Here is a 22,378-nt window from a genome sequence, read left to right as displayed (position 1 = left end):
AATGCTGGCAACAGTGGTTCGCCATGTGCTGGCCATCCCTTCACCGTCAAATCGTAGACTCGTGAGAGAGTCGGGTCATTTCGCGTTTCCTTTTCAATCTACCTTGGATAACACGCCTGCTTTTTCCAAATTCTCCAGCTCTGCCTCGACTGCTGGACGAATTGCGTATGGCACCGGCCTTGCCTTAAAAAACTTGGGAATTGCCGCATCTTCCACTTTTATTGAGGAGGTGACGCCTTTCAAGGTTCCTAGTTCCTGTTGAAACACTTCTTTCGCGTTAGCCAAGATGTCTTTTAATCGTTCAGGTATGACGTCATCATCATTTTTTTCCTTACTGGTCACCGTCAGTGCCTGAATGGAGTGCCAGTCTAAACGTATCTTCCTGATCCATTCACGTCCCAACAACGGTGGACCACCATCTTGCAGAACGTATAAATACAACTTCTGTATTTCCTTGCCGTTGTATACAACAGGCACCCTTATTTTCCCTCTGGGGTATACTTTCTGCCCCGTATATGTCTTCAAGATAATGGATGTGTCTTTCAAAGGTATATGCGGAAATAGCCGCTCGTAATCCCATCGACTTATGACGGTCAGAGCTGATCCTGTATCTAGCTCCACTTTAACTGGGGACCCTGCTATCGTGAGGGTAACCCAAATGGTCTGGTAATCTTCTTTGGCAATTACATTATGTAATTTGAGACAGCTTAGTCTCTTGTTTCCGGAGTCGCTGTCACTCTCCTGGTCTTCGGCACTACTGTCCGTCATCATTTGTACCTTTCTGTACTTTTCCTTATTGACCTTTTTACTGTCAGTGGATTTCTTTCCAGATCTGCATACACGTGCAATGTGTCCCATCTTTCCACATTGCCTGCATGCTTTGTCCTTGAACCAGCAGTCCTTCTGGTCATGGGTGGATCTGCCGCAGCGATAACATCTCTCGAAACCCCGTGTCATTTCATGGGTGCCGAAGTCCTGTGGCTTTTGCTGTACCTCTGCAGCTCCTCTTGCTGCTGCTTCGTATGATACAGCCACACTGAAAGCCTTGTCCAGTGTCAAATCTTTCTCAGAAAGTAGTCTTTTCTGTGTTCCTTTGCTTAGGAGACCGCAGACGAATTTGTCTCGTAGAGAATCTGCCAGTCCTGCCCCGAATTGGCAGTGCTTTGACAGCTTTCATAATTCGGTGAGGTAATCAGCGTTACTTTCATTCTTGTGGTGATTCCTCCTGAAGAATTTGAATCGTTCCGCTATCAGCAGCGGTGTTGGGTTTAAGTGCTCCTGTAAGGTATCAACAATCTCATTAAAATTTTTGTCCATCGGTTTGGCTGGAGTGATCAAGTTTCGTAACAGCCCGTATGTCCTTGCGCCCATCAGATATAGAAGTATCGATGCCTTTTTATCATCCGCTACCTCATTCGCCTTGCAATATACCTCCACTCTTTCCACATATGTGGTCCAATCTTCTATATCACTATCGAAAGCAGTAATATTGCCAGTCTTCGGCATCTTGAAAATCTAAAATGGCGCTTCCGTGCTTTTCTTTCTTCCCCGCCGAGTTAAGATGGCGCCTCCCGCGCTTTCCCACCGCTGCTGCTGCTGCCAACGCTGTTCTCCGTGGTTCCCGTTGCGACCTGGAGCTTTTCGCGGTATTTCTATTTTTTTTTTTTATATATCACTTCAATATTCTCTCCGTAATTGAAGAACCGTTCCCGTCGTGGAGCGGACCCTCTGGGACTTTCCCCTCCCTCTGCTCGGTCCGAACGCCGGCCACGCCCTGAGTGCTCCACCCTCTCTCTCTTTGCTTCTGCTTCCCGACTCGCTGCCCGGCCCTGTTGCTGAGCCACCCGATCGAGCTGTAGCCCGCCACAGCCCAGGAAGGATCAGTGCACTACCTGCCACCAGCCCGTTTAGCTGGGGAAACCACAGACTGGAGACTAAGCCTGGCCCTCGTTTTCGAGTTTCCTTGAGTTATTATTATTATTTTTTTCTTGCTTCTGGCTTCGACCTTCATCTGAGGAATCGATGCCCTTGAGGTGCTGCCGAATTGCAGGTAAGTTCGTTTCAAACTCATAACCACTGTTAGATCCGTGTGTTAATGGAGACACGGAATGCAGGAGTTGATTTAACAAGTGTTTACTGAACAAAGTCTGGAGGTGAACTAACAACACAAGACGCTACACAGGCTTATATACCCGAGTGGTCACTACTGGTACTATAGTATACAGGGGCTTCAAAAACATAGTTCCTCTTAAAGGTACATACACTACAGGTAGCATTGCTGGTTAAAGAGGAGATTAACACAATTGTAAGGAAGGATATTAGCTCTGATGGTGTAGAATCTGTATGGGTACAGCTGAGAAATACCATGGGACAGAAAAAGTTAGTGGGAGTTGTATACAGACCCCCAAACAGTAATGCGGAGGTTGGGGATGGCATTAAATGGGAAATTAGAGACGCGTGCAATAAGGGCACAGCAGTTATCATGGGTGATTTTAATCTACATATAGATTGGGCTAACCAAATTAGTAACAATACTGTGGAGGAGGAATTCCTGGAGTGTATACGGGATAGTTTCCTGGACCAACATGTCGAGGAACCAACTAGCGATCAGGCCATCTTTGACTGGGTATTATGTAATGAGAAAGGAACAATTAACAATCTTGTTGTGCGGGGCCCCTTGGGGCAGAGTGATTATAATATGATAGAATTCTTCATTAAGATGGAGAGTGAAGTATTTGACTCAGAGACTAGGATCCTGAATTTAAATAAAGGAAACTACGATGGTATGAGGCGTGAGATGAGTAGGATTAATTGGGGAATGTTAATCAAAGGGTTGATGGTGGATAGGCAATGGCAAACATTTAAAGATCGCATGGATGAACTACAGAATTTGTTCATCCCTGTTTGGCATAAAAATAAAACAAAAAAGGTGAATCCACCATGGCTAACAAAGGACATTAGGGATAGCATAAGATCCAAGGAGAGGACATATAAATTGGCCAGATATAGCAGCAAACCTGAGGATTGGAACAGTTTAGGATTCAACAAAGGAGGACAAAGGGATTAATTAAGAGGGGGAAAATAGAGTATGAGAGTAAGCTTGCAGGGAACATAAATACTGACTGTAAAAGCTTCTATATGTATGTGAAGAGAAAAAGATTGGTGAAGTCAAGCATAGGTCCCTTGCAGTCAGAATCAGGGGAATTAATAATGGGGAACAAAGAAATGGCAGACCAATTAAATACATACTGTTAGGGAATATGTATATATATATATATTTTAATAACATAGATTTTAATATGATTAAAATCTAATGATTTAAAGAAATCTGATTATGCTTAAGCTGACCACGTGCCAAAGGATGGTGTGATGTATCAGATCCAATCACAGCTGGTAACGTCACATCGGCTGACTTAAAAACTGAGAACAATGAAAATGCTGATTTAGCTTAAACTGAGAAAGTGCTGATCTTAGCTTAAAACTGCAAGTGATGATTCTGCTTAACTAGAGAACAAAGGAATGATTGATGTATCAGAGATCCAATCAGTATGATGTAGTTGAACCAACCATAGCTCTGCATGCATGCTGCTGAGCCAATGGTAATAAAGGGGGCGGGTACATCTGCTGCTGTATAAAAACCAGCCATTTTGAATATGATGTTAATCGGATGAAGGAAGTCAAACAGTGTAAATCAAGTGATGCAATAAATCGACTATTTAAAACTCACCACCGGACTCGCAAACTTTTATTTTAGTGTGTTGACCTCAGATCAGTGTGGTCCACTGAAATTACCTTGATCTAACAATTACTTTGGTTCTGTCTTCAAAAAGGAGGACACAAATAACCTCCCAGAGATGTCGGGGAACATAGGGTCTAATGAGAGGGAGGAACTGAAAGAAATCAGTATTTGTAGGGAAATGGTGTTCAGGAAATTGATGGGATTGAAGGCCGATAAACCCCCAGGTCCTGATAATCTACATCCAGGGTACTTAAGGAAGTGGCCCTAGAAATACTAGATGCATTGCTGGTCATCTTCCAAAATTCTATAGATTCTGGAACAGTTCCCATGGATTGGAGGGTAGCTAATTTTACCCCACTATTCAAAAAGGTGGTAGAGAAAAAACAGGGAATTATAGACCGGTAAGCCTGACATTGGTAGTGGGGAAAGTGCTAGAGTACATTATAAAAGATGTAATTGCAGAGCACTTGGAAAGCAGTGACAGGATCGGACAAAGTCAACATGGATTTCCAAAAGGTAAATCGTGCTTGACTAATCTACTGGAATTTTTTGAGGATGTAACTGGTAAAATAGATAAGGGAGAACCAGTGGATGTGGTGTATTTGGACTTTCAGAAGGCTTTCGATAAGGTCCCACATAAGAGATTAGCGGGTAAAGTTAAGGCACATGGGACTGGGGGCAAGGTACTGACTTTGATAGAGAACTGGTTGGCAGACAGGAAGCAAAGAGTTGGAATAAATGGGTCTTTTTCTGAGTGGCAGGCAGTGACTAGTGGGATACTGCAGGGATCGGTCGTAGGACCCCAGCTATCACAATATATATAAATGGTCTAGATGAAGGGACTAGATGTAATATCTACAAGTTTGCAGATGACACAAAGCTGGGTGGGCATGCGTGCTGTGAGGAGGATGCTGAGAAACTCCAGTATGATCTGGACAGGTTGGGTGATTGGGCAGAAGCATGGCAGATGCAGTATAATGTGGATAAATGCGAGGTTTTCCACTTTGGCGGCAAAAACAGGATGGCAAATTATTATTTGAACGACAATAGATTGGGAGATGGGGAAGTGCAACGAGACCTGGATGTCCTTGTGCACCAGTCGCTGAAGGTAAGCATGCAGGTGCAGCAGGCGGTTAAGAAGGGAAATAGTATGTTGGCCTTCATAGCGAGAGGAGCAAGGATGTCTTGCTGTATGTTGTACAGGGCTTTGGTGAGGCCACACCTTGAGTATTGTCTGCAGTTTTGGTCACCTTATCTGAGGAAGGATGTTCTTGCCATGGAGGGAGTGCAGCGAAGATTCACCAGACTGATACCTGGGATGGCAGGAATGCAATATGAGGAGAGATTGCGTCGATTGCGCTTATACTCGCTGGAGTTTAGAAGAATGAGAGGGGATCTCATTGAAACTTATAAAATTCTAACAGGACTAGAGAGACTAGATGCAGGAAGGATGTTCCCGATGGCTGGGGAGTCCAGAACTCAGGGTCACAGTCTAAGGATAAGGAGTAAGCCATTTAGGACAGAGATGAGGAGGAATTTCTTCGCCCAGGGAGTGGTGAACCTGTGGAATTCTCTACCACAGAAGGCAGTTGAGGCCAATCACTAAATATATTCAAGAAGGAGTTAGATATATTTCTTAAGGCTAAAGGGATCAAGGGATATGGGGAGAAGGCAGGGACAGGGTACTGAATTTGGATGATCAGCCATGATCTCATTGAATGGCTCGAGGGGCCAAATGGCCTACTCCTGCTCCTATCTTCTATGTTTCTATGTTTCCACCGCCCCCAGGGAAGGGCTCCCTAGGGCCGAGCATTAATGCACTTCCTGGGTAAGGATCCTGTAGGCCTGAGCATTAATCCACACCCTTAAATCCTACCCTCTGAATTCTGTTTTGTAGCCGTCTTTCCATCCATTCTGTTACCTGACCATTGACCCCACACAGCCTAACCTTGGTCATCTTGTAGACCATACATACTGCAGACACAGTGCACCAGTGGTGGAGGGGATCGAATGTGTCAGATGCGCTGATGAAGTGGACTTTTCTGTCCCGTGTGTTTTGGTGGATCGCTAGTGGTGTTTTTCACCTCTTTCCACCTTGAAAAAAATTGCTGCCAGCTTATTAAAGCCATTAACAGCTTCTTATGTAGGACACAAAAAATGGTGCCTCAAAAGTTTCCCTCTAAATAACAGGTCTGCACTGAAGTTAGAAAACACAGTTAGTAGATATTTATGGTGTGGAGACGCCGGTGTTGGACTGGGGTGGACAAATGTAAGAAGTCACACAACACCAGGTTATAGTCCAACAGTTTTATTTGAAATCACAAGCTTTCAGAGCGCTGTTCCTTCATCAGGTGAAGTGGAGAGATGCATAAAGACACAGCTTATATAGTCAGAGAATAATGCCAGATGATTACAGGTAATCTTTCTAACTGCCATTTATCACACCTCGGCAGAGAGATAATCACAGCAATCAAAGGTGTGAATGGTGTCCAAACAGGTTAGTCAGGAAAACATTACATCAAACAACAATGAGGTGGGGTCACAAGGGATCAAATGTTGCAGATGCTGGGGTCTGTATGAAAAACAAAAAACAGACAAAAAAACATTTTTTTTGCTGGAAATCACAGCAGGTCCGGCCGCATCTGTGTAGAGAGAACAAGCCAACGACGACTCGAGTCTGGTGGGGTTACATGTAGCGTGACATGAACCCAAGATCCCGGTTGAGGCCGTCCTCATGAGTGCGGAACTTGGCTATCAGTTTCTGCTCTACGATTTTGCGTTGTCGTGTGTCTCGAAGGCCGCCTTGGAGAATGCTTACCCGAAGATCGGAGGCTGAATGTCCTTGACTGCTGAAGTGTTCCCCGACTGGGAGGGAACACTCCTGCCTGGCGATTGTTGTGCAGTGTCCATTCATCCGTTGTTGCAGTGTCTGAATGTTCTCGCCGATGTACCATGCTCCGGGGCATCCTTTCCTGTAACGTATGAGGTACACAACGTTGGCCGAGTCACATGAGTATGTACCATGTACCTGGTGGGTGGTGTCCTCACGTGTGATGATGGTATCTGTGTTGATGATCTGGCATGTCTTGCAGAGGTTGCCGTGGCAGGGTTGTGTGGTGTTGTGGTCGCTGTTCTCCTGAAAGCTGGGTAATTTGCTGCGAACGATGGTCTGTTTGAGGTTAGGCGGCTGTTTGAAGGCGAGTAGTGGAGGCGTGGGGGTGGCCTTAGCGAGGTGTTCGTTGTCATCGATGACATGTTGAAGGCTGTGAAGAACATGGCATAGTTTCTCTGCTCCGGGGAAGTACTAGACAACGAAGGGTACTCTGTTGGTTGTGTCCCATGTTTGTCTTCTGAGGAGGTCTATGCGATTTTTTGCTGTGGCACGTCGGAACTGTCGATCGACGAGTCGAGCGTCATATCCCGTTCTTACGAGGGCATCTTTCAGCATCTCTGGTTGTCCATCGCGTTCCTCCTCATCTGAGCAGATCCTGTGTATTTGCATGGCTTGTCCATAGGGGATGGCTTCTTTAACGTGGTTAGGATGGAAGCTGGAGAAGTGGAGCATCCTGAGGTTGTCCGTGGGCTTGCGGTAGAGTGAAGAGCTGAGGTGTCTGTCTTTGATGGAGATTCGTGTGTCCAAGAATGAAACCGATTCTGAGGAGTAGTCCATGGTGAATTTGATGGTGGGATGGAACTTGTTGATTTTAGCGTGTTGTAGCGGTTCGTGTAATTCGCCACTAAATGAAAGAGTTTAACTTCGATGAACTATAAGTAAGTTGTTTATTTACCAGAACAGGATAATTACAGCAGGTAAGATGGCTGACTGCAGGAGCACCATGTTGTAGGTCTTGTCCCAGCGGGGACTCCACAAGGACTGAGTTCCCAGTCCCGTGGGGAGCATCATGACCTCATTACGCTCTGCTCTATATTCCTGCGCTTTGGGTGTCACGTGACCGCATCGTGACGTCAGCACGTTCGTGTGCGCTTAGGCGGTCACGTGACCTGCGCCGTTGCATCGGTACATCTCCCCGGTACGGAGGCTGGGCTATGCCGGTACTTGCCGCGGGAGTGGAGGATCGCTTCGCTCCCGCCTGCTGGCCAATGCGGCCGAAGTCGCAGTAGGCCCGGCTGTGCCAGCGGCCGTCTAGGAAACCCGAGTCGGGCCGGCGGCCGGCGCGCATGCGTCACGTGATGCGTGACGTCAGCGCGTTAGGTCACCTCTTAAAGGGGCAACGGCCCAACAGGTAAGTTATACAAATAAGTAAGTTAAGTACATACAGTTAAGTTAGTTATACATACATAAGTAAGTTAAGTTAAAGGGAATTATGTATCTCAATGTAAAGGACAACCAATGGGACCGCCACAGTGTAGTCTTTTCAGTGATTCTTCGCCGTGGGTCCATAGGAAGAAAATGTCGTCGATGTATCTGGTGTATAGCGTTGGTTGGAGGTCCTGTGCAGCAAAGAAGTCTTGCTCGAACTTGCGCATGAAGATGTTGGCGTATTGAGGTGCAAATTTGGTCCCCATGGCTGTTCCGTGTGTTTGGGTAAAGAACTGGTTGTCGAAGGTGAAGACATTGTGGTCAAGGATGAAGCAGATGAGTTGTAGGATGGCATTTGGAGATTGGCTGTTGTTGGTGTTGAGTACTGAGGCTGTCGCAGCGCTGCCGTCATCGTGGGGGATACTGGTGTAGAGTGCCGAGACGTCCATCGTGGCGAGGAGTATTCCTGGTTCAACTGGTCCGTGGGTGCTGAGTTTCTGTAAGAAGTCTGTAGTGTCGCGACAGAAGCTGGGGGTTCCCTGTACGATGGGTTTCAGGATGCCCTCGACATATCCAGAGAGGTTCTCACACAGGGTTCCGTTGCCTGATACGATAGGACGTCCGGGTGTGTTGGCTTTGTGTATCTTTGGGAGGCAGTAGAAGTCTCCCAAGCGGGGAGTACGTGGGATGAGAGCATGTAGGATGCTTTGAAGGTCTGGATATTTAGCATTTAAATATTTAGCAATTAAAGCGGACTGGGCAGAGCCTGAGGTACGAGTTAATAACTGAAAAGTGGCGTCCAGCGTACTTCACACGATGGCGGAGGGCCCGGGCATGTGGGTTTCTGTATAATTTATTAATTGATTTTGTTTATTGCCTCTCCTGCCCCAATCTTGATGGAATGATTTTTAAAAGTTTCGCTCACTAATTGCGGCTTTCAATGGCACGGTAGTTCCCCAGAATTCCCCGCGTGGCAGAATGTGCCCTATCAATGACAACAGGAACCCAATGCGCAGGCGCAGGACCGGGCTGTGCTCTGAGCATGCGCAGTGCCAATGATGGTGCTGGTCTGAAACGGAAGAGATGGCAGCGGGCGGTGGTAGGACATTGTGGGCTCGGGGAGGAATTGGGCTGGGCTGGGAAGCATCACAAACACCCGGTGTAAGCCTCAGGCCCCGAATAAGAGCCCACAGGCCCGACTGCCCGTGTCAACGGGGTCCCTGGCCGCCATCTTGGACAGGGCGGGGTCACGGCACATGCGCAGCCATCTTGGCCAGGAACAGAGAGTGGGCGGGGCTTCAGGGTGCCAGTGACCAGGAGAGACAATCATTGACTCATTGATTTTATTCTCACTCTGCACACAGCGGGTGTAGAACTGAACCCAACCAGAGTAGAGGGAGGGAGAAAACTGGGAGTGGAGGAAATAAATGTTGGAGATGGTGCGATGGGTTTTGATTTCAGCACAGGGAGGAGGGAGAGTGTGTGGGCCGGGGATTTACAGCTTTGGGGGAACAAGAGAGGAAAGAATGTTGCATAGAAACTAGAATTGTCTGTTGCGAATTTCTATCCTGCACTTACAGTGATGACTTGTGTAAACTCCTCTTACAGGGTATTAGAAGGGCAGGAATTGCAGTCAGGAAACTCAAACCAAACATCACAACAAGATCTGACAGAGTCACTCCATTCATCAGGACCTGAATATCATCGGCCTTTGAATGTGGAAGGACAAATGTTTGTCTGTTCTGTCTGTGGGAAAAGATTTCAAGCATCAATGTGACTGGAAAGGCACCGAGACACACACACCCGAGTGAGAGTGTTCCAGTGCACTGACTGTGGAAAGAGCTTTAACCAGTTACACAGCCTGAAAAAACATCACACCATTCACAGTGAGGAGAAACCATACATGTGTTCTGTGTGTGGATGAGGCTTCAACCGATCGTCCAACCTGGAGAGACACAAGGACACCAGCATCATGGAGAAACTGTGGAAATGTGGGGACTGTGGGAAGGGATTCAGTTCCCCGTCCCAGCTGAAAGCTCATCAACGCAGTCACACTGGGGAGAGGCCGTTCACCTGCTCCGTGTGTGGGAAGTGATTCACTTGGCCATGTCACCTGATAAGACACCAGAGAATTCACACTGATGAGAAACCTTTTAAATGCTCTGTCTGTGAGAACAACTTTAAAAGCTCTGAGGGACTGATTAGACACCAGCGAGTTCACACTGAAGTGAGACTATTCAGTTGCTCTCACTGTGAAAAGAGATTCAAGCACTCATCCAATCTCACTGAACACCAGCGTATTCACACTGGGGAGAGGCCTTTTCAATGCTCTGACTGTGGGAACAGCTTTAAAAGTGCTGGTGAGCTGAGTAAACACCAGCGAGTTCACACCGACGAGAGACCATTTAACTGCACTGACTGTGGAAACAGCTTTAAACGTGCTGCAGATCTGATTAAACACCAGCGAGTTCACATTGATGAGAGGCCTTTTAAATGCTCTGACTGTGGGAGCAGATTTAAACGCTCTGTGGGTCTGATTAGACACCAGCGAGTTCACACTGACGAGAGACCATTTCAATGCCCTGACTGTGGGAACAGATTTAAAAGTTCAGAGGGATTGATTAAACACCGGCTCAGTCACACTGACGAGAGGCCATTTCAATGCTCTGACTGTGGGAATAGCTTTAAAAGTGCTGCAGAGCTGATTAAACACCAGTGTATTCATACTGACGAGAGACCTTTTAAATACTCTGAATGTGGGAACAGATTTAAAAGTTCAGAGGGAGTGATTAAACACCAGCGTGTTCACACTGATGAGAGACCGTTTCAATGCTCTGAATGTGGGAACAGCTTTAAACGCTCGGCAGAGCTGGTGAGACACCAGCGAGTTCACTCTGGGGAGAGACCTTTGAAATGCTTGGTCTGTGGCAAAAGTTTTAAACGCTCTGTGAGTCTGATTAAACACCAGCGAGTTCACACTGATGAGAGACCATTTCAATGCTCTGATTGTGGGAACAGATTTAAAAGTTCAGAGGAAGTGATTAAACACCAGTGAGTTCACACTGATGAGAGACCGTTTAGTTGCTCTCACTGCTGAAAGAGGTTCAGGCGCTCATCCAGCCTTACGGCTCACCAATGTGTTCACACGAGGGGGGGGCCATTCATCTGCTCCATGTGTGCGAAGGAATTCACTCAGTCATCCAACCTGCTGACACACCAGCGAGTTCACCTGTGACAGCTGCGGTTAGATTCTGCTGTTTTTGCTGCTGTTAATCACATCCAGGACTGAACCATGTTCACTCTGCTGGTGTTAATAACCCTTCTAACTGGGGTGGAATTTAATATTAAAAGAAAGACTTACATTTATATAGCGCCTTTCATGACCACCGGACGTCCCAAAGCGCTTTACAGTCAATGAGATGCTTTTTTTTAAAAGTGTAATCACTGTTGTAATGTAGGAAACGCAACAGCCAATTTAGGCACAGCAAGCTCCCACAAAGAGCAATGTGATAATGACCAGATAATCTGTTTCAGTGATGTTGATTCTGGATATATGCCAAATAAATCAGCTTTGTTTTAAACAGTGTGTCAATTCCTTGGTTTTTCCATGATAAGAGGAGACTAATGGAATTCCTGCTACCGATTGTTCCATTTTTAGGCCTTTACTCCTGTCTTACTCAAGAATTTTTAATTTCTCATAAATTTGGTTACCCTCATGGACAAGTCCCAGCTCCCCATATCTTCCAGAGAGCCTCTCCTAGCCGTGGTAGCCTAACTGTAAGATCCTAACCCGAATCATTAACGTAATCCCGAACCCCAACCCCTGACTGTATCCCCCTAACTACAGTCCTCACATCTATCACTGATCCCTAAAGTGCCCGCTCGCAATAGTGATTGTGATATCATCATGGTGCAGAGGTCAACGGCCATGTTATTTTTTAATATGTAACTTCCAAAGGCTTCTTCAGCAGCCCCTCCCAAACCCGCGACCTCTTCCAGCTAGAAGGACAAGGGCAGCAGGCACATGGGAACACCATCCCCTCCAAGTCACACAGCCTCCTGACTTGCAACGATATCACTGTTCCTTCATCGTCACTGGGTCAAAATCCTGGAACTCCTTCCCTAACAGCACTGTGGGAGCACCTTCACCACATGGACTGCAGCGGTTCAAGAAGGCAGCTCACCACCCCCTTCTTAAGGACAATTAGGGATGGGCAATAAATGCTGGCCTTGCGGTTAAGAAGGCAAATGGTACGTTGGCCTTCGTAGCGAGAGGGTTCGAGTACAGGAACAAGGATATCTTGCTGCAGTTCTACAGGGCCTTGGTGAGACCACACCTTGAGTATTGTGTGCAGTTTTGGTCACCTTATCTGAGGAAGGGTGTTCTTGCCATGGAGGGAGTGCAGCGAAGATTCACCAGACTGATACCTGGGATGGCAGGAATGACGTATGAGGAGAGATTGGGTCGATTGGGCTTATACTCGCTGGAGTTTAGAAGAATGAGAGGGGAATCTCATTGAAACTTATAAAATTCTAACAGGACTAGACAGACTAGATGCAGAAGGATGTTCCCGATGGCCGGGGAGTCCAGAACCAGGGGTCACAGTCTAAGGATAAGGGGTAAGCCATTTAGGACAGAGATGAGGAGGAATTTCTTCACCCAGAGAGTGGTGAACCTGTGGAATTCTCTACCACAGAAGGCAGTTGAGGCCAATTCATTAAATATATTCAAGAAGGAGTTAGATATATTTCTTAAGGCTAAAGGGATCAAGGGAAATGGGGAGAAGGCAGGGACAGTGTACTGAATTTGGATGATCAGCCATGATCTCATTGAATGGCGGAGCAGGTTTGAGGGGCCGAATGGCCTACTCCTGCTCCTATCTTCTATGTTTCTATGTAATTCTCTACGTAATAAGAGAGGAAAGAATGTTCCATAGAAACTAGAATTATCTGTACTGCATTTTTATCCTGAACTTACAGTGATGTCTTTTGTAAACTGCTTTTACAGGGAATATCATCAGCCTTTGAATGTGGAAGGAGAAATGTTTGCCTGTTCTGTCTGTGGGAAAAGATTTCAAACATCAGTGTGACTGGAAAAGCACCGAGACACACACACCCGAGTGAGAGTGTTCCAGTGCACTGACTGTGGAAAGAGCTTTAACCAGTTACACAGCCTGAAAAAACATCGCACCGTTCACAGCGGGGAGAAACTGTACACGTGTTCTGTGTTTGGATGAGGTTTCAACTGATCGTCCAACCTGGAGAGACACGAGGACACCCGCACCACGGAGAAACCATGGAAATGTGGGGACTGTGGGAAGGGATTCAATTACCCATCCAATCTGGAAACTCATCGACGCAGTCACACAGGGGAGAAACCGTTCACCTGCCCCGAGTGTGGGAAGGGATTCAATTACCCTTCTGAGCTGAAAAATCATCAGCGCAGTCACACTGGGGAGAGGCCTTTCACCTGCTCCGTGTGTGGGAAGGGATTCACTCGATCATCGACCCTGCTGACACACCAGCGAATTCACACTGGGGAGAGGCCGTTCACCTGCTCCGTGTGTGAGAAGGGATTTAATCATTCATCCAACCTGCTGACACACCAGCGAGTTCACATGTGACTGCAGGGGTTGAATTTTGCTGTTAATCACATCCAGGACTGAACCATGTTACAAGTATGTAAAAAAAAAAGGGAGAATTTATAATGGGGAACAAGGAAATGGCAGAGCAATTAAACAAATACTTTGGTTCTGTCTTCACAGAAGAGGACACAAATAACTTCCCAGAAATGCTAGGGAACCAAGGGTCTAGTGAGAAGGAGATATTAAAGGAAATTAGTATTGGTAAAAAAATAGTGCTGGAGAAATTAATGAGACTGAAAGCCGATAAATCCTCAGGGCCTGATAATCTGCATCCGCATCCCAGAGTACTAAAAGAGGTAGCTATGGAAATAGTGGATGCATTGGTTGTCATCTTCCAAAATTCTATAGATTATGGAACAGTTCCTGCAGATTGGAGGGTGGCAAATGTAACCCCACTATTTTAAAAAGGAGGGAGAGAGAAAACAGGGAACTACAGACTAACATCAGTAGTAGGGAAAATGCTAGAATCTATTCTAAAGGATGTGATAACAGGACACTTAGAAATTATCAACGGGATTAGACAGAGTCAACATGGATTTATGAAAGGGAAATCATGTTTGAGAAACCTACTGGAGTTTTTTGAGGATGTAACTATTAGAATAGATAAGGGAGAACCAGTGGATGTGGTGTATTTGGATTTTCAGAAGGCCTTTGATTAAAGTCCCATATAAGAGGTTAGTGTGCAAAATTAAAGCACATGGGATTGGGGGTAATATACTGGCATGGATTAAAAATTGGTTAACAGACAGGAAACAGAGAATATGAATAAATGGGTCTTTTTCGGGATGGCAGGCGGTGACTAGTGGGATACCGCAGGGATCAGTGCTTGGGCCCCAGCTATTCACAATATATATCAATGATTTGGATGAGGGAACCAAATGTAATATTTCCAAGTTTGCTGACGACACGAAACTAGGTGGGATTGTGAGTTGTGAGGAGGATGCAAAGAGGCTTCAAGGCGATTTAGACAAGTTCAGTGAGTGGGCAAATACATGGCAGATGCAGCATAACGTGGATAAATGTGAAGTTATCCACTTCGGTAGAAAAAACAGAAAGACAGAGTATTATTTAGATGGTGATAGATTGGGAAATGTTGATGTACAGAGGGACCTGGGTGTACTTGTACACCAGTCACTGAAAGCAAACATGCAGGTGCAGCAAGCAGTTAGGAAGGCAAATGGTATGTTGGCCTTCATTGCAAGAGGATTAAGTACAGGAGCAAGGATGTCTTACTGCAGTTATACAGGGCCTTGGTGAGACCACACCTGGAGTACTGTGTGCAGTTTTGGTCTCCTTACCTAAGAAAGGATGTACTTGCCATAGAGGGAGTGCAGCGAAGGTTCACCAGACTGATTCCTGGGATGGCAGGACTGTCGTATGAGGAGAGATTGGGTCGACTAGGCCTGTATTTACTAGAGTTTAGAAGAATGAGAGGGGATCTCATTAAAATGCATAAAATTCTGACAGGGCTAGATAGACTGGATGCAGGGAGGATGTTTCCTCTGGCTGGGGGTTCGAGAACGAGGGGTCACAGTCTCAGGATACGGGGTAGGACATTTAGGACTGAGATGAAGAGAAATTTCTTCACTCAGAGGGTGGTGAACCTGTGGAATTCTCTACCACAGAAGGCTGTGGAGGCCAAGTCACTGAATATATTTAAGAAGGAGATAGATAGATTTCTAGACACAAAAGGCATCAAGGGGTATGGGGAGAGAGCAGGAATATGGTATTGAGATAGAGGATCAGCCATGATCATATTGAATGGCGGAGCAGGCTCGAAAGGCCCAATGGCCAACTCCTGATCCTACTTTTCTATGTTTTTATGTTAATTCTGACAGTTGGGGTTTGTTTCTGCTGATATTAAAACCCCTATAACTGGGCTGGAGTTTAATTTTCTGGATATATAGCTGATTGAGTTGTCGGGGCTGCAGTGTTCATTTAAGAACTGCTGTCTGATCTTTCCCCTTAATTTCTGATGAGAGTCCCTGAATTATTTTACAATAAAATTATGAACTTTTACTTCAATCCTAAATTGATCTTTGGTACAAAATCTACAATTCAGTGTCTGAAAGGTTCCACTGATTAACATCTCCAATTAGAAAGTGCTGATTAATCCTCACTGACAATTCTTACTGACTTGCACATTACACACAGTGGCACCTCCATTATCCACCAGAAAGAAGGGGAATGGGAATTGGTGGAGAATCGAGAGTCCCCAAATGTTGCCCCTCCCGTCTGGTACAGCAATCCCCTCGGCACGGGAATGGAGACAAGTCCAGTTATAGTAACGGGATGAGTTAAAGGTATTTACTCAGATGGCGGAAGGTGGGACGTGGTGTTCCACGGGGATCGGTGCTGGGACCACTGTTGTTCACCATTTACATGAATGATTTGGACTTGGGAATCAGAAGTACAATTTCTAAATTTGCAGATGACACGAAATTGGGGGGTGTAGTTAATACTGAGGAAGACTGCGATAACATCTTTGTAGAATTATTCAGTTGTGTTCAGTAAATAGCAGCATCTTTTAATTTGCTTTGACTGATCACATCACTATATAGTTATGTGAAAAACAGAAATCATTAACAGCTCCCAATTTCAGAATCTAACATTTCAAAAATTGTAATGGATGTGGGCGAGATATTATTAGGACTAATACAATAGCAAAATACTGCGGATGCTGGAAATCTGTGGGAAACACTCAGCATGTCAGGCAGCATCAAGGAGAGAGAAACAGAGTTAACGTTTCAAGTCGGAGACCCTTTGTCAGAACTGAAAAAGGTTGGAGAAGAGAGATTTTTAAGCAGGGGTAGGGAGAAGGGGAGGAAAGAACAAAGGGAAGGTCTGTGATAGGATGGAAGAACAAAGGGAAGGTCTGTGATAGGATGGAAGAACAAAGGGAAGGTCTGTGATAGGATGGAAGAACAAAGGGAAGGTCTGTGATAGGATGGAAGAACAAAGGGAAGGTCTGTGATAGGATGGAAGAACAAAGGGAAGGTCTGTGATAGGATGGAAGAACAAAGGGAAGGTCTGTGATAGGATGGAAGAACAAAGGGAAGGTCTGTGATAGGATGGATGAACAAAGGGAAGGTCTGTGATAGGATGGAAGGCCGGAGAGATTGACTGACAAAAGGGATGATGGTGCGAGGCAGAAGGAGAGGTAATGGGACAAGTTCAGAAACAAAAGATGACTCTAGATGAGGTGTGAATGATGATGGCATCATCCTTAACAGCTACCAGGTGAGAAAAGGAGAAAAAAAAATTACAAAGAAATGCAGGAGACGAGGTTATGGTCTGAAATTGTTGAACTCGATGTTGAGTCCAGAAGGCTGTAAAGTGTCTAATCGAAAGATGAGGTGCTGTTCCTCGAGGTTCCGTTGAGCTTCATTGGAACAGTGTAAGAGGCCGAGGATGGAGAGATCAGAGTGGGAGTGACAGGAAGAATTAAAGTGACAGGCGACCGGAAGCTCGGGGTCACGCTTGCGGCCTGAACGGAGGTGTTCCACAAAGCGGTCACCCAACCTGCGTTTGGTTTCTCCAATGTAGAGGAGACCACATCATGAGCAGTGAATACAGTATATTAAATTGTATCGCTGTTTCACCTGGAAGGGGTGTTTGAGGCCCCGGACGGTGGGAAGCGAGGAGGTGAAAGGGCAGGTGTTGCATCTCCTGTGCTTGCATGGGAAGGTGCCGGGCAAAGGGGTGTTGGGGGTGATTGAAGAGTGGACCAGGGTGTTGCGGAGGGAGCGGTCCCTTCAGAATGCTGAAAGTGGGTGGAGAGGAAGATGTGTTTGGTGGTGGGATCACGCTGGAGGTGGTGGAAATGGCGGAGGATGATCCATTGAATGTGGAGGCTGGTGGGGTGGAAGGTGAGGACAAGGGGAACCCTATCATGGTTCTGGGAGGGAGGGGAAGGGGTGAGAGCAGGAGTGCAGGAAATGGAACAGACATGGTCGAGGGCCGTGTCAACCACGATAGAGGGGAATCCTCGGTTGAGGAAAAAGGAAGACATGTCGGAAGCACTGGTATGGAAGGTGGCATCGCCAGAACCGATGCGGCACAGATGAAGAAACTGGGAGAATGGAATAGAGTCCATACAGGAAGCGGGGTGGGAGGAAGTGTAGTCCAGGTAGCTGTGAGAGTCAGTGAACTTATAGTGGATGTTGGTCGATTCCTCCCACTCCCTGGTTATTGACCTCTCTGCTAAGGGGAATAGGCCCTTCCTATCCACTCTATCTAGGCCCTTCATACAGGAAACTTTGTGCTATCCGGCACCGACGGGACCGAGCAGTTGCCATCCCATCAAAACTGCCGGACAAACCAGCGCTAATGTTGAAACATACGGAGATTTTGAGCTCCGTATCTGGCAACAAACCCTGTTGCTTAGCAACAGCTTCTAAACAGTCGGCCGTACCTTCCAAGCGTCTCTGTAGCTTAGCAACAGCTTCAGCGAGACTGTGCAGAGCCTGACTGGTGAAAAAAAAGCAACGAAAAGAAAAAAAAACGAACGAAACGGCTCCTGATTTTTGCCGGTGGCTCGAGCATTCCGGACAGTTAACCTCCGGATAAACCAAAGTTTCCTGTAATTTTATACACTTCAATTAAGTCTCCCTTCAGCCTCCTCTGTTCCAAAGAAAACAATCCCAGCCTATCCAATCGTTCCTCATAGCTAACATTCTCCAGTCCTGGCAACATCCTCGTGAATCTCCTCTGTATCCTCTCTAGTGCAATCACATCTTCGTGTAATGTGGTGACCAGAACTGTACTCAGTATTCTAGCTGTGTCCTAACTAGTGTTGTATACAGTTTTAGCAGAACCTTGCTGCTCTTTTGGGACATACAATGACAGGAAGGGACCCCTCCTCCACAAAGCAATGCAGATAATTTAATCAGTGATGCTGCACCATATTTTGTGGATAAAGTCACACTTGCTTTTTTTAATGGGAACAGGTGCATAAAAGAGTTCAATGATCATGTTAACACCAAAAGTTAAAAACACCAAATACAACCCTTCATGTTCGCTGACACAACATAAGCAGCCTTGTAAAGTGGCTGGAAACTAAACCCGAGGTTATGAGGAGTTCAAACAGCAAGCTGTGAGAGTGACTGGCAATGATGTGACGACATGGGAATTTTGGCTACAGATATCGTGGCCCTGTGGGAGACTAATAACCAAATGTAATGTTGCTCGAAGGAGGAGGGAACACCCACAGGGCCACTGACTGCTGGCGACCGAACAAGGCAAACTCTATTTTACTACATGGGATTCTGGGAATGTTACCAGAGTTTTGGAGGCTGAATTCTGCAATTCATCCATTTTTTTTCTGTGAAAACCATAAAATCATTTGCTATAATGTTCTTATATTTAGAGAGATGGTACACATTGGCTATTAGCAGCTTTAAAAAGATGCCTGACTTATTGGCATCTAAAGCAAACAGTAGTTTATCTTTTACAATTCATGGTGGAATATTCTAGATTTTGTTTGTACAAGATCACAGGATAGGTTTGGATGAAGATGGCCCTTCAGCCCATTTAATCTCCTTCTAGAATACCAGCCTTACCATCTTTCCATTACAGCATCTGTTTCTTAATTACTCCAGTGTCCTGGCATAAACCACCCTGCTGGCAACCCATTTCAGCTGTTGATCACCCTCTGAGTAAAGAAAGATTTCCTGCCGTCTATCCTAAATTTGCTCTTCACACCCATGAACCCTGTGCCCTCATGTCCTGCTGCCCAGATGTATCTGAAAGTATTGTTCCAGATTTACTTTCTCTATCCAGGTAAGTATTTATATACCTCTATTAATGTTGCTTCTAAGACCTGTCTTCTTGAGGTTGAAGAAGAGGACTTGCTGATCAAGTTGTACATCATAACTCTTCCCTCTAACACCATGGATCAGGGTTTGTTGCTTTCTCCTGGATTGCCAGTAAGACCTGGATGGCTCCCATAATATCACGGTGACCAGGACTATATGCAGCATACCAAGTGCAATGTGACCAGGGCAGCTTCGACATTAGCCCTAGGTATTTGAACTGAACTGATTGGACAATGTGACCCAGCATGCTATTTCCTTTGTTTATTGATGAGCCACACCTTTTAGGAATGATGAGCGGTGACTCATCTAACACCCTAAGGTTTGTCTCAACTTCCCACTTGACAAGTTCTATCCCACCCATTTCTATTTTTCCCTAATAAACAGTATCTTGCCTTTTTCTATCTTGAGTTTCATCTGCCAATGGTCATTCTTTGAAAGCTCCCTTTATAAGATCCTAGTTGCCTCCTCTGAATTCACATTATTTCCTAGCTTGGTGTCATCTCCAAATGTAACTGTTTTATATTATGGTTATGATTCCAGGCCACCTTTGTAGACCAAGACCAGGAGGGATTCCCAGCATGGACCCCTGGGGTAACCCACTCAGTATCCTCCCTTTGCAAACTAGCTTCACCTCGACAGTAATTAATCAATATGCATGTTTCTCCTTGAAACCTACAGACCTTAGTTTGTAAAGAAGTCCCTCATGCAATACTTTGTCAAAGGCCTTTTGGATGTCCAGGTACACTACACCATTTAATTTGGGATACGCCCCATTTAATTCGGGATGTCACCTCTTTCAAAAGAAGTTGGTTAGGCAAGATCTATCTATTAACGCTGATTCTCACTCCACAGATGCTGCCTGACATGCTGAGTATTTCCTGTTTTTATTTATAATAGAGAAGGGTGAAGCTGTGTCTGTGCCTTTAACGGCAGCTGCCCAGATACAGGGGGAGTGATGGGGACAATCCAGATTCCTCTTTCAGGTTTTCTGGGGAGGATGTCAGGACCCCAGTGCGTAGGTGCGGGACAGGCTCTGCGTGATCACCGAGCAGGGCTGCAGGTCGGCGGGAGCGGGGTCGGGAGATTAATAAACTGCGGATAGGCCACGCCGCAGGATTTATAAAGGTAGAGAATGGCCTCAGGCTGGAATGAGATCCAGCGGCCTGGTCTGTGTTCCACCGGACGGCAGCGGTGAGGCTTTTTCTCAGTGACAGGCCCGGGTTATGCGCCACCATCTTGGTGGAGGAAAGCCAGACCGGTTCCACCTGCAGCAGGGTGCCTGCGTGGCCATCTTGGTACAGGAACAGAGAGTGGGCGGGGCTTCAGGGTCCCAGTGACCAGGAGAGACAATAATTGACTCATTGATTTTATTCTCACTCTGCACACAGCGGGTGTAGAACTGAACCCAACCAGAGTAGAGAGAGGGGGAAAACTGGGAGTGGGGGACAGAAATGTTGGAGATGGTGCGATGGGTTTGGATTTCAGCACAGGGAGGAGGGAGAGTGTGTGGGACGGGGATTTACAGCTTTGGGGGAACAAGAGAGGAAAAAATGTTCCATAGAAACTAGAATTGTCTGTTCTGAATTTTAATCCTGTATTTACAGTGATGACTTTTCTAAACTCCTTTTACAGGGTATTAGAAGGTGAGGATTTGCAGACGGGAAACTCAAACCAAACATCACGTCAAGATCTGAGCAAGTCACTCCATTCATCAGGACCCGAATATCATCGGCCTTTGAATGTGGAAGGAGGAATGTTTGTCTGTTCTGTCTGTGGGAAAAGATTTCAAACATCAGTGTGACTGGAAAAGCACCGAGACACACACAGCCGAGTGAGAGTGTTCCAGTGCACTGACTGTGGAAAGAGCCTTAACCAGTTACACAACCTGAAAAAACCGCACCGTTCACAGCGGGGAGAAACCGTACAAGTGTTCTGTGTGTGGACGAGGCTTCAACTGATTGCCCAACCTGGAGAGACACAAGGACACCCGCACCATGGAGAAACCCTGGAAATGTGAGGATTGTGGGAAGGGATTCAATTACCCATCCCAGCTGGAAACTCATTGGCGCAGTCACACTGGGGAGAGACTGTTCACCTGCTCCGTGTGTGGGAAGGGTTTCACTCACTCATCTGCCCTCCGATCACACCAGCGAGTTCACAGTGATGAGAGACCTTTTAAATGCGCTGATTGTGGGAACTGCTTTAAAAGTTCTGAGGGACTAATTCAACATCAGCGAGTTCACACTGATGAGAGACCGTTCAGTTGCTCTCACTGTGGGAAGAGGTTCAGGCATTCATGCAACCTCATTGTACACCAGCGAGTTCACACTGGGGAGAGGCCGTTCACCTGCTCCGTGTGTGGGAAGGGATTCATTTGTTCTTCCCAACATCTGAGACACCAGCGAGTTCACACTGAGGAGAAGCCGTTCACCTGCTCCGTGTGTGGGAAGGGATTCACTCAGTCATCCCACCTCACTGTACACCAGCGAGTTCACACTGGGGAGAGGCAATTCACCTGATCTGTGTGTGGGAAGGGATTTATTAAATCATTTCACCAGCTGAGACACCAGCGAGTTCACACTGGGGAGAGGCCGTTCACCTGCTCCGTATGTGGGAAGGGATTCACTCAGTCATCCAACCTGCAGACACACCAGCGAGTTCACGACCGACTGCAGGGGTTGGATTCTGCTGTTAATGCTGCTGTTAATCACATCCAGGACTGAACCATGTTCATTCTGACAGTCCGGGTTTGTTTTTGCTGATGTTAATAACCCTATAACTGGGCTGGAGTTTAATATTTTGATATGTCAAATAAATCAGCTTTGTATCAGATGCATAGTGGTGTCGAGTATTTGATTTCTCCAAGATAAGAGGAGACTAATTGATGTCCTGTTACCGACTGCTCCATTTTTGGGCC

The 22,378-nt window shown here is 46.2% G+C and overlaps 1 pseudogene; it reads left to right on the top strand.

Annotated features, from left to right (window-relative positions):
* Positions 1-9,957: 9,957 nt before the first annotated feature.
* LOC147118782 (uncharacterized) lies at positions 9,958-22,293 on the top strand (annotated as a pseudogene).
* The last annotated feature ends 85 nt before the right edge of the window (positions 22,294-22,378 follow it).

The sequence above is a fragment of the Somniosus microcephalus genome, chromosome 4, assembly GCF_052327205.1.
Source record: "Somniosus microcephalus isolate GS21.2 chromosome 4, FLI_Smic_1.0, whole genome shotgun sequence".
Classification (NCBI taxonomy): domain Eukaryota; kingdom Metazoa; phylum Chordata; class Chondrichthyes; order Squaliformes; family Somniosidae; genus Somniosus; species Somniosus microcephalus.
This window is presented reverse-complemented; position numbering and strand designations above follow the sequence as displayed.